The sequence below is a fragment of the Otolemur garnettii genome, unplaced genomic scaffold (genome assembly GCF_000181295.1).
Source record: "Otolemur garnettii isolate 467f Iridium unplaced genomic scaffold, OtoGar3 scaffold00078, whole genome shotgun sequence".
Classification (NCBI taxonomy): Eukaryota; Metazoa; Chordata; class Mammalia; order Primates; family Galagidae; genus Otolemur; species Otolemur garnettii.
This window is the reverse complement of record NW_003852473.1, coordinates 3,692,144-3,702,175: the sequence shown is the minus strand read 5'-3', so window position 1 is coordinate 3,702,175 and position 10,032 is coordinate 3,692,144. Positions and strand designations below refer to the sequence as shown.

Below are 10,032 nucleotides of genomic sequence, written 5' to 3'. Positions count from 1 at the left end.
ACACACAACACCCCCAAGGATCTGCTCACACACACACACACAAACACATAGCTCCTGAGGCTGCAGGTTGTGCCCCCTGCAAGGAAGCACCTCCGAGAACAGAGCAGCCTACAGGCACACAGGTGGCACAGTCCTTCAGGTCAAAGGGCCTGCAAGTTTTGGGGAGACACACAGCCCCAAGTCAGTTTTGAGGCAGCATCCATCCCGTGTCCTACTGGCTCTTGACAAGGTGTCTTTGTCCTGGTCTCCCCTCCTCCACTCTCGGGATGTGATGGCCATCTGCTGGAATGGCTCACAAGGACAAACCAGAGCCCAACACCAATGTGTGGCCACAGAGGCTCCCACTTCCCAGCATCCCTAGGGAACCATAGCAGTCCCTGACAGGAGGCTCCAGACTCCTGCCAACTATTATTTACAAAGGTGCCAGAAACACACAAGGAGAAAACCTCAAAGGCTTCAGCAGTGAAGTACGTAACCTTTTTCTAGGATGAGTTCATGGCCTAGAGAATCCATCAGCACCCTCACATTCTCAGCAGCGTTATTCCTAACAGCCATGGTCCAGACTCACCCCAGGGTCCATAGTGCATGAATGGCTAACAAAAATGTGATACATATACATAATGTAATACTGTCCAGTCATAAAAAAGAATGAAACCGCACAACAATATGGATGTAACTGGAGGACGTTAAGCTAAGTGAAATAAGCCAGGCGCAGAAAGAAAAATACTACATTGTGGGATCTTAAAAAGTCAATGATAACGAAGTTGAAATAGGATGGTGATTACCAGAGGTTGCACATCAATGTGGGAGAGGAGGACGGGGAGATGTTGGTCAAAAATACGTTATTACAATTACAATGAGATGGGAAGAATGAATTTCAAGAGATCTACTGCACACAAGGTGACTAGAGTAATAACGACATATAGAATACTCTTAAAAGACATAAGAGTTGGTATTACCTGTTCTTTCCACAAAAACAACTATGCAAGTAATGCATTTGACTATTAGCTAGATTTAACTATTCTGTAATGTCTGTGTACTTTCAAACTCTATTGTACATGATAAAAATATAGTAATGTATCTTTCAATTAAAAAAAGAGTTTTGACTGACTGATTTTTGAGACATGGTGGCGTGCAGTGGCATCACTGCAGCTCACAGCAACCTCAAGCTCTTGGACTTAAGTGAGTCTCTTGTCTCAGCTTCTGGAATAGCTGGCACTATAGGCACCCCCCACCACACTGGGCTCATTTTTAAATTTTTAATGGAGATGGAGGATTTTGCCATGTTGCCTCAGCTGGTTTCAAGCTCTTAGCCTCAAGTGATCCCCCTACCTCCCAAACTGCTAGGATGAAAGGTTGTGTGCCATCCACCACACCCAGCCTTAAAAAGTTTTTTTTTTTTTTTTTTTAACTTTTAAATAAAAGTTGTTACTTCCCTGAAGGACAGGAAATCTATAGCTACATTTTCTCATTGCCCCAATAGCATAGAGTCAATACAATGAGAATCTTGGGCGCCCACCAGAGGACATATAAGTCCACTGAGCAATAAATAGTATATGTTTTGTTTTGTTTTTAACCATCCATTCCAAACCAGTTTCCAAATACTTTTGACATAAAGTATTACATACAACTAATAAATTCTTGAACCACCATGTGGATTTAACTGTTTACAAAGTAAGTTACATATATCAATCAGGCACTTCATCTAATTAAATCACATTTACTTAATTTACAAACCCAGTACTCATGTGTAATACTCCTCCTTTTGGAGGTTTACCTAGGAGTCTTGACGACACAAAAGCACTAGAGCCCTTTCCGCAGCACAGAGCTGCTTACCGTGGCCCAGTACTTGGACTGACTGACAACTGCTCATTACCGGGCCCCAAAGCCTGAAAGTCATTCCTAATTCTTTTTGCTGTCTCCTTTGTCTGCCACAATCTTTTAATTTTGTCAATCTGTCTTCCTAAATATCTCTGTGCTGCCCACTTGACCCCTCCTTCGATCATCCTGTCCACACTCCTCATTCTCTTCCCCTGCAGCTGCGATGGAGTCTAAAACCTGAATTACTTCAAATGAATTCCCAAATTTATAAGTGAATATCACTTGTATCTAAAACTTCCGATTTTAATTGTTTTAGTTTTGAAGCAAAAGAGCAATGCTGAGTTTTCTTTGTTGAAGCAATGGTTTAATTAACTACTCAAATAACAACTATTTCGATGACTTTAGCCTCCCTACTAACATACTTCCAATTCTGCTCAGGGAAGCAACAGAACCCGGTAAGTTCTTGCCTTCCTAGCCATTCTTGTTGTTAGCAGTTCTGCCAGTGAACTGGGGGTCAGGGGCAACTTTCTGCTTTCCTGAAATTTAAGAGGAGAAGTAGCATTTCTTCAGGCTTAAACATTAAGCCTCCTGTACCACGGCCACTCTTCAACCAAGATGATAAACCCAGGTAAATGTAGGGCACTAAGGATAAGAAGAAACAAAACCAAAGCCAGCACCTTCCTACCTCACCAGTTATTTGAAATAGTGTTGGTCACTTAAGGCCAATCAGAAGTCATTCTCTACCCTGTGGATGCCCCAAAGGATTTCAAACTCACTATTGTATCAATTATGTCCATCTCCTACCTCACACTTGTTCCTCTTCTCATATTCCCTACCTCTGCGTATGGTTCCATCCCCACTCCCCAAGCCGCCCAAACTAGAAAATAGGGCTCTTTTCTCCCCCCATATTTCCTACAGCTAATCAATCACCAAATACCATCATTTTCTATTTCTAAGGTGCTACGTCACATGTTATGTTTTTAGTTCCCCAAACTCCTCCTAAATTTTAGATTACCCACCCCTTACCTACGCTTTACTACCGAAGGTACAGGTCTTAAAAGATGCTTTATTCAGGCCTGGCTCTGTGGCTAAGGCCTACAATGCTAGCACTCTGGGAGGCCGAGGTGGACGGACTGCTTGAGCTAAGGAGTTCGAGACCAGCCTGAGCAAAAGTGAGACTCCTGTCTCTACTAAAACTAGGAAAATTGAGGCAGGTTGCTGTGAGAGATGATGCCAGGGACTCTACCCAGGGTGACAACTTGAGACTCCAACTCAAAAAAAAAACAGAAAAAAAAACTCCTTATTCAGCTTTATAATGTTAATGCTTAGAACAGTGCCTAGAGACTATGTTAAAATGCAACCCTCCCACAAAAGAAGTAGTGGTTAAAATGAAGACCTTATTTCTACAGGTACTATTAAAATCAATGACCATTAAATTGTTGAGTTGTTTTCACTCCCCCACAAAAATCAATTTCAGGAAAAATTAAGATAAATGTAAGCCTAAAGCAAACCATATATGAAATTCAAAATAAGGGAAGTATAATTTTTGTAGGTAAAGCATGAGAACTATGACCAAGTATTAACCACCACACTGCACTCTGGAGTACCGTGCACCAAAACACAGTATCATTCGCTATCACAGTAAAGCGTTCACTATTCTGTTACAAATGCAGATGTGCACATTTAAAAACATAATCTTTGCTCTTGAAGGCTTTTCCATAGAAGTACAGGTTTCATTTTGATCATGTTGATTCCTTAAGGTCAAAGTTGAGAAACTGGAAAGGCAGAGGAGAATTACAAAAAAGAGGAACTAGTATTAACAGCCTCAAGTTCACTGAGAAAGGTTTTAAGGTTTGCTATTTTTCCTTCCTATTCTATAGGTAAGGAGAATGATGGGAACCTAGTCAGACTACTCCAGGAAATCAGAATTCCAGTCCCGTGGAATAAGCAGGGACTTCCTCCACAGCATGAGAGTTTGGAAGGTGACAAGGATGAATTTGCTCTCCTGGCATTCCACCCCTGGAATCTGAAAGAATATGGATGCCCCTTGTATGTTACTGTAAGGAAGCTCTCCATGCATTTTCAAATCATCTAGGTTTACTGATGACTACTCTGATAGGATCCCAACCAAAGGTAATTGTATCTCTACTTCATCCCTTCCATCAAACATTTTCACTTCCTGCTAATCCCCTTCCTAATAATCATTATATTTTTCATACTTGTAACCACACCAAATTCCTTAATCCTCCTCATGCTCATTTAATGCCGAGCCATATCATCTGTAAATCTTACAAAATCCATATTCAAACAAAATGTCTACTTTAAAAAAATAAACAATTATCGATTACATCAGGGCATTTATTTATTCAATAATATTTACACTGGCTTCCATTCCATAGATTCACCTGTTCTTTGCCAAATGCTAGGAAATAAAGGAGAGAAAACAACTCAGAACTATGAACAGAACACAGTGCAACTCTATCACTCTCTGAAGATAAAACAACAGCCGATTCTTCACCTCTCTAAACCTTAATCTCATCTGTAAAATATGGATTGTAATGGTATCTTCTCTCAAAGGAATGCTGTCGTGTTCACTAACTAAGATAATGCACATCAAGCTTATAATACTACCTGGGATATAAGAAGTAGGTAACTAGAAATCTGGCTCTCCTGGGGAAAAGAGGGGTGAAGGAGCAGACACCCCCTCCCCCAAAGTCAGCGCTGCCCACCTTAATTCTGTCCCAAATGATTGCTCACACACCAATCGGAACTTTGGTCCACCTGCAGAAGGACACAGAGGACTCTGGCCTGGGACCAGGTACAAAAGAGTCTTGAAGGTAAACTGGAACAGCCTTGAGACACATTACCATGTCACTGGCTTACATCTGCACTGTGTCCACACTCCCGATGGGCCCCAAGTCATCTCAAAACAACAAATTTTAGTACCTTTTCCCCTCTTACTACAATGGAAGTGATGAATGTGTACGCTAAAATGAAAAGAAGGAACGACTTCTTCCCTAGTTGTACCTGGTTGTTACCTACCAATGGTAAGCACTCCTATTTGGGTTCTTTTGGTCGTTGCCATTGTATGATTTGAATGTATGTCACATTTCATCAAGACATTATATGGAACACTTAATTTAAAAGCTAAAAGGAGACAATCAGGATGACTCACCTCCAATGGGCTCAGGGAAGGCTGCACAGTAAGACTCTGCTTCCAAGGTGACCTCCGAACCGCCAGGTAGACCTGATCCAAACAGCACAAAAGGGAACCACCGGCCATAACCTGGGCCTCTCTCCCTCCTTCTGTGTAACCCTATCTTTCTCTTCCTCAATCAACTTTGTTTCACGCTTGCCTTACTTTGGCAGGTCTGGTCATTTTCAACTAAAAGCACTCCAAGAACGGAGGATACAGGCAGCTGCCTGAAATACGACATTTTAGGACAAAGACAGCTGCCTTGAAATCCAACAATTCCACTTTATATCCATGTCAATGACTGGAAGAACTATTTCTATTTCTTTCAAAAGATCAAAGAACTGGTACTGAAAAGCAGAAAGTTTTAGTGGGAAGGAATAAGCCTGTCAACCAAGAACTACTTAACACTGTGACCCCAACAATTTGCTCTTTTTCATAAAGTGCGAGATGGTGAGGAATTATGAACCAGGAGCCTAGAGCCAACAGCCTTTTATAGATCTCTTAATAATATCTGAATTGTGGCTTGCTTTCCTTTCCTCACTGCTCTCAGCCAGAAACTCTAGACATATTTGTAGAATGCTCTAGCAACAACTAACCCACACTCTAAGAAACTGATTCCATTCCAGGTTAATACAGAGGTCCAGATCCAAGAGTCTGTTCTTTCAAAACCACTTGATCTTTTCAGAGTCTCTAATGTGCTCTTGAGCACATTCATTTAGTAAGAGTCCATTGAAGGATCATGCATTGTCACCCAGGATTTTACATTCTAACTGAGGAGTGAATGGTCTAATTACACCCTTACTACACAAGCAAAAACAAACTTCTAGAATTACTTCAATCTCCCAAGTCTCTAAGGAATTCTCTGAATGGATAAAATAACCTAACCAAGTCTAATCCTACTCAGATCTAAATTCCCAGACTGAGGTGCAAGTCCACAAGTAGGGCACAAAGGAGTATCAGATCTTTATTCCAAGTATACACACGACGGCCCTGCAGCTTATCATCCACTTGTTCCCAATGTTTCTCCTACCCAATAAACCTAACTTTCTTCACTCTCAGATTGTCTTTATGTGAGTTTACAATGACTTCCTAACCTGAGGCATTATTCAAAGAACACATTTCATCAAGATATTATATGGAACACTTAATTTAAAAGTTGAAGGAGACAATCAACAATGTCTCACGCTAATACATCAAGAACGACAACAAATCATACAATGGCAACAACCAAAAGAACCCAAACAGGAGTTCTTACCATCGCAGGGAACAGCCAGGTACAACTAGGGAAGAAGTCTCTCTTCCTTTTTTTTTTTTCATTTTAGTGTACACATTCATCACTTCCACAGTAGTAAGAGGTGAAAGGTACTAAAATTTGTTGTTTTGAGATGACTCAAGGCCAAGAAATGAACTTCTTCTTTTACACAGACCATAATTATTAACTACATGTCTTTTACACACTAACCTTGGGGGGACCTTTAACACTGATTCTGATGACTCACAACAACCCAGTAAGGTCCTTTCTCGTTTAGACTAAAAATCTGATTATGGTATTTTTTTATATTTTTTATTAATTAATTTATTTATTTGAGATACACTCTCACTATGTCACCCTGGGTAGAGTGCAGTGGCACCACAGCTCACAGCAACCTCAAACTCCTGGGCTTAAACAATTCTCTTGCCTCAGCCTCCGAACAGCTGGGACTACAAGCGCCCACCACAATGCCCAGCTATTTTTTGGTTGCAGTTGTCATTGTTGTTTAGCAAGCCCAGGCCAGGCTCAAATCCACCAGCCTCGGTGTATGTGGCTGGCGCCCTACTCACTGAGTAGGCCCTGAGACTGATTATGGTATTTTTGTACAAAGGCATAACTAGATTCTTAGGCAAAATAAAAAGGGAGTAAGACTTTACAGAAAATCCGTTTGGGAATGCTCTCAGTTATCAGGCTTCACTCCATGTTACGCTGTAAAACACCACAGTTTTGTCCATTCAGGGACTATTTACTGGGAGCCTACTGCTTGCCCAGCACCCTTTCTTGTGCTAAGGACAGAAGTTTAAAAAGAAAAACTCCTTCACAGTGATGCCAGGTATTCTAGTGGAGGAGGACAAATTGGTCACATTGTAACACGTGGAGAGTGTCTTACTCTCTCAATTTCTCAAACTAAACTTTTATTTAAAAAAAAAAAAAAAGAATCAAGAGAAACTTAGGTTTTAGCACTGAAATTCGGGTGTATTGACTGCAAATGTCAGACAGTAATTCCAGATAACTTAAGAAAATGGGATTTATTCCAAGTATTCCCTCATGAAAACAAAGAAAAACCTGTATAATCAGATTTTAATAGAAAAGAAACCACATCAGCACAATGAGCCAAGAATATTTATACTCTACCCAATTAAGTTTATTCCTGGAGCTGTTTTAACAACTGTCCATGACAGGACTGTTGAAATTTGCCATTCCCTACGCTGCGATACACTGCTGGCCTAGATTCTGGTCTAGGCAACAGCACTGGTTACTAATTTTGAAGATCATTTCAGTTCATAGTTCTTAAACCATTTATTGTTCTTCCAAGATCAACTGCCAGATTTGGATGGCTGGGTCTCCATAAGCTCCAGAATCAACACATGACATACAGAAACATTCCCAAAAATCCTTAGGCCTGTATTTCAACCTCACTCTCTTTCTCTAAGGTGGTTTAGTATAGTGCTTTCATGGCTCTTTTCTTCCACCAAGACTTGGTATTTGTTACCTCAAATATCAGGGAAAAGAGAGTTGGGATATCCTCCTGAAAAAAAACCCCTAAGTTTCCAAGGCAAACTGTCTAAAAGCCATTCCAAAGTGCTGTGCAAGGTGAATTATGCTCCACCGAGTTATCTCATCAACCTTTATTTAAATAACAGGGCCACATCCCAGTACCGACTCAGAGTGGCACATGCAACTATAAAGGCTGCACAGAGTTGCTAACCTTACTCCTACTCCCTTTCCAGCCACATCCTTCCCTACCTTGTGACAGGACAGGTTTGTTTCCAACTATGCCTTCTTTAATTCAGTATTCTTCTTCCAACAGCTTTCCCTTTTCCTCTCCTCCTATCTAGAGCATGCTGGTTTTCCAAGATCCAGCGTGGCAGGCTTCCTCCTAAGAGCTCCCTTTCCACTCCGTCCTGTCACTCATATTTCTTTTCCCTGCTGATTGCTGATTACAAGCTGGTCATTTCAGTCTGGAAGCAGGGTCCAAGTGGGTCCCAGTGGGTTAAATAACTTACCCCAAATCACACACCATCCAATAGCACTGCTAGACTACAATCCAGAATAGGAGTCCTCAAACTTTTTAAACAGGGGGCCAGTTCACTGTCCCTCAGACCGTTGGAGGGCTGGAATGCGGTCCCCGGGATGAGTCGGCAGCTAAGCAGGACAGGCAGCAGTGGCCAAAACACCTGGCGGGCCAGATAAGTGTCCTAGGTGGGCTGCATGTTGCCCATGGGCCGTACTTTGAGGACGCCTGATCCAGGACTTCAAACTCAAACTCCAAAGCTCACCTGTTCTTTTAACCTCCTCACTCTTACCCAACTGACAGTTGGCCTGGGGTATATAGTCTAACAGCAAGTGCCTCCTAGAGCTTCCAGCAGGCTAGGTCTGCGGGGATTTGAAGGGCCAAGATCAGAGAAAGAAAAATTGCTGTGAAGACACGGCATAACCAATGTCAACCACGCTGATTGCCCACACTGAATTGATAAGATGCCTTCACAGCATTTTCTAGGGGATGAGTTGACCCAAATTCAACTGATCCCTCAATCACAGGTTAAGTGCAATATTCTGCCCTCAAACGTTTTCAACAGTGTAAAACTCATTAAAAGTGATTTCCGTCTTCCAAATTTACTATAATTGTAACCAATATCACATGGTATTGCGTCTTAGTACGCTACATGTATCTCATTTACTCCCAACAGCACGAAAAGGCAGGAATTTATTAGTCATACTTTACAAATGGCCCTAAGATATTAACCACTTTGCTTAAATTTGTACAGGTATTCACAATTATATTATACATCACAATATACTCGAAAAAGCTGGGCTTTAAACACTACATTATTACCTCCAAAGTCTATGCTCTTTAAATATAGTATACTGAAATTCTTTTCTAAGAATGAGAATTCAGGGGCCAGGCATGGTGGCTCATGCCTGTAATCCTAGTGCTCTGGAAGGTCAAGATGACTGGATTGCTTGAGCTTACAAGTTCAAAAGTTCAAAACCAGCCTGAGCTAGAGTGAAACCTCATCTCTAAAAAACAGTTGGGTGTTGTGGCAGGCACCTGTAGTCCCAGCTACTCGGGAGGCTGAGGCAATCTCTTGAGCCCAGGAGTTTGAGGTTACTGTGAACTATGACATTACAGCACTCTACCCAGGGTGACAAACTGAAACTCTGTCTCAAAAAAAAAAAAAAAAAAAAAGGAAAAAAGAAAAAAGAGAATAGAGAATTCAGGACTCCTGATTCTTAATCCAGAATTCTTCCCATCATAATCTATGGTTTCCTTTCTCAGAGAATTCCATCCTTTTATTCCTTCAAAATCACAGTTAACATAGTCTGCATCTCATCTTGAGGAAACACACAAACATAAAGTAAGGAGAAGGCTTTAAACCGCTGAGGTCATTAAGGACCAAGAACGGCTAAGGAACTAGGCCAGATTAAAGACTAAAGAAATGTGATAACTGAATTCAACATGTGTTGGTAACTGGTAAAACTAAGCAACAGGAATATGAAAATTCATTTTGTTAATCTTTTATATTTTTTCAAACTTATTATAAAAGTTTAAAAATAAAAGCCTTCATTGAGAAATCTTGCTAGATGTCAATCTTCTTCCTCCTTTCCACAACCTACCTTCCCCAGAAATAATTAACAATTGGACTTTACATATCCTCCTTCCTTAAACAGTCTCCCTTTCCAACAATGGGCAATTTTTTAAACCAGACTAAATTCATGTAGATTACAAATTACATGCATTAACCTTCTCTTTAAATTCTAA

At 40.9% G+C, this 10,032-nt stretch overlaps 1 protein-coding gene across 1 annotated transcript in view; it reads right to left on the bottom strand.

Annotated features, from left to right (window-relative positions):
• Window positions 1-9,347, bottom strand: part of TBL1XR1 (transducin beta like 1 X-linked receptor 1) — a 112,494-nt gene extending 103,147 nt beyond the window's left edge. Inside the window, exon 1 of the mRNA XM_023515766.1 lies at window positions 9,322-9,347. The gene's annotated coding sequence lies outside the window, so the exon portion shown is untranslated. The remainder of the gene's footprint in view (window positions 1-9,321) is intronic.
• Window positions 9,348-10,032: the final 685 nt, after the last annotated feature.